This window comes from Ixodes scapularis, unplaced genomic scaffold (assembly GCF_016920785.2).
Source record: "Ixodes scapularis isolate PalLabHiFi unplaced genomic scaffold, ASM1692078v2 PGA_scaffold2__306_contigs__length_199485367, whole genome shotgun sequence".
Taxonomy (NCBI): Eukaryota; Metazoa; Arthropoda; class Arachnida; order Ixodida; family Ixodidae; genus Ixodes; species Ixodes scapularis.
The window spans coordinates 8,843,354-8,846,395 of NW_024609857.1; positions in this window are offsets into that span (position 1 = coordinate 8,843,354).

The window sequence follows — 3,042 nt, forward strand, 5'->3', positions numbered from 1 at the left end:
AAACACATTTCCGTTAAGCATGTTCCATTCTAATGCAGTTCGAACAAAATATGATTTACAACAAGAGCTAATGGTTGAAACCTTGTATTGGTGGTCCACTCTTTCCGACACGTAGAAAGGACATCGAATGTAATTTTCTTTACTGATGCAAGTTTTATCATTATAAAGACAGTAGAAAAATTTTAGTCTTAGATTTTTTCGTCTGTACGACAGCGGCTGCCAGTGTAACTGTTGCTTTATGGCCGTGACGCTCGCTTTGAACCTATAAATATTTGAGACAAATCTAGCACCGCGATTTTGCACTCGTTCTAATTTATCCGATAGATGTTTAGTCTGGGGGTCCCATACTATGCATGCATATTCCAGAACTGAACGTACAAAAGAGAAATATAAAGTTTCCTTCAATTCCTTCGGGCAATGGCGAAAATTGCGACGTAGAAATCCTAACATGCTGTTCGCCTTATTAGTAATGAAATTAATATGACTATTCCATAGTAAGTCGCTTGAGAAAATAACACCAAGATAACGAATATTTTATTTTCTTTCGAGTTGTTGAGTGTTAACCGTATAGCCCATATTTTCTCTGACTTGCTTTTTCCTCGAAAATCTAACCATTTTGCATTTTTTTGCATTAAGCTCCATTCGCCAATCGATACACCAGTTTGACACTCGGTCCAAGTCTAATTGAAGTTTGAGATAATCTTCGTCTTCCTCAATTACTCTATATATGACGCAATCGTCAGCGAAAAGTTTAAAGCGCGAAGAAATGTTTGAACAGATGTCATTAATATATGTCAGAAAGAGCAGAGGTCCCAACACCGAACCTTGGGGAACACCAGATGTTACAGTAACGTTATTGGATGAACAACCCTTCAATAGTACACATTGTTTTCTATCATCTAAGTAGTTACCAATCCAGGCTAAAACATCGGAATGGATATTCAAACACTCTAACTTTCTCAATAACAGAGAATGATCTACTTTGTCAAATGCCTTGGACATATCTAGGAAAACACAATCAACCTCCTTTCCGGACTCAATTGCAACTGCGATGTCATGATGAAATTCAGCTAACAACGTTACACATGATGCACCGGACCGGAAACCATATTGTTCTTTTGCAAGGTGATTATGATCTTCCAAATGCGTGATTAGGCTGCTATAAACGACATGCTCAAGAGTTTTACATATGATCGACGTCAACGAGATAGGCCGATAATTACTAACAACATTTCTGCTACCGCTTTTGTGGATCGGCACAACATTGGCGGTTTTCCAATCATCTGGAAGCTTGCGCTCAGTTAAGCTTTTTGTAAAAATAATCTGCAAATAGCACGACAAGATAGATGCGCAGTTTTTAAGCACGACAGCAGGAATGCCGTCAGGTCCGGTTGATTTCGACGTGTCGAGACTAAGCAGCAGTTTTTCAATTCCTTTGTATTGGATGATAAGCGGCGACATTGGATGATAACCTAAATTTACAAAACGTGACGTGTCCCCAGGTGGTATCTTGGCGTTAAACACAGATTTGAAATACTCATTTAAACAGTTCGCCTTTGCTGTATCATCAGTGACATCAGTTCCCTCGAAAAGGAGTGCCGGTATAGTAGTGTCCGTTTTCTTGTTACTCTTCACGAACCTCCAAAACTCTTTTTTGTTGTTGGCAAAGTTGCTATTTAGCCTCTGAAAATATGTAATTTTACTTTTTTCTGCAAGTAACTTGTACTGGGCTGACAAGCTCTTTAACCTATTTCTGTTTAGTTCTGACTTATTTTTACAGTATTTACCGAACGCTCTGTTTCGGCGTTTTATTAGTTTTAAAAGTTCTGGAGTAGCCCATGCTTTGTTGACAGCTTTTCCCTCTTTAATGTTTCTCGTGGGTATGTGTTTGTTCATAAGAGAGTGCAGTTTCTCCCTGAACATGTTCCATGATGTTTCAATGTCTGTGAGGTTTGCCCTGTGATTGAAAACAGCTAAAAAAGACTGCAGGTCCTGTGAAAGTGCAGTATAATTACCCTTGTTATATAAATAAACTTTCCTTTTATTATGTTTCGGACTTAGAGGCCTTGTAAGGGATAGTTCAGCTGTAACTGCATCATGATCACTTATTCCAGGAATGACTGTTGTGTTTTCAATATATTCCGGGAAGTTGCACATTACCAGGTCAAGAGTGTTGTCTTTCCTTGTAGGCTGGGTGACATATTGTTTAAAACCAAAAGTATTCACAAGGCATTCAAATTCTTTATATAAGATCGTATTTGGCACTCTAATGTTTCCATTGTCCATTACTATTTCTGGAAGATTAAAATCACCACCTAAAATTACACACTCATTTGGCATATTATTAATAATTTCTTGTAACATGGCTAATGTCTCATGACCTGATTTGGGGGGTCTATAAAAAGCACCGATTAAGATTGTTGTCCCTTTTACACATATACGAGACCAAACAGACTCAACACAGCTGTCCTGAATTTCAAAGTGAGTGCTGTGCAATTCGTCAGCAATCAATAAGAACACCCCTCCGCCGTGACTATTACGGTCATGACGATATACTGCATATCCCTGAGGAAATATTTCACAATCTTTAACACTATCATCAAGCCATGATTCAGTTCCCACAACGATTGAGGGATCTGTCGCTTCAATGAGACCACATAATTCGGAGAGTTTATTTTTGACACTACGGCAGTTTACAACCAACATTCGGATTGGCTTTTCATGTTTTTTTTGTCTTTGCAGCTGCTGGTGAAGACACCTGATTTCATTCTGTAGTACTCGCAGCAGAAGAGCCTACTTGGTCCCAGCTTTTTTGTTTTACTTCTTGCGAGGCTTGATCATACACGAATGTACGTTCACCAATGCACAACTTATCGTATCGTAGTATAAAAGGACCCTCTTGAGATCTACCAAAATCTAACAGCTTTCTACGAGCAAGCCGAATTTCTGGTGCGAAGTCTTCACTTACAGCAAATTCAGAGCCTTTCAATTTATGGGCGGACGACATAATGGTTTCCTTTTTCTTAAAAGAAGAAAATTTGA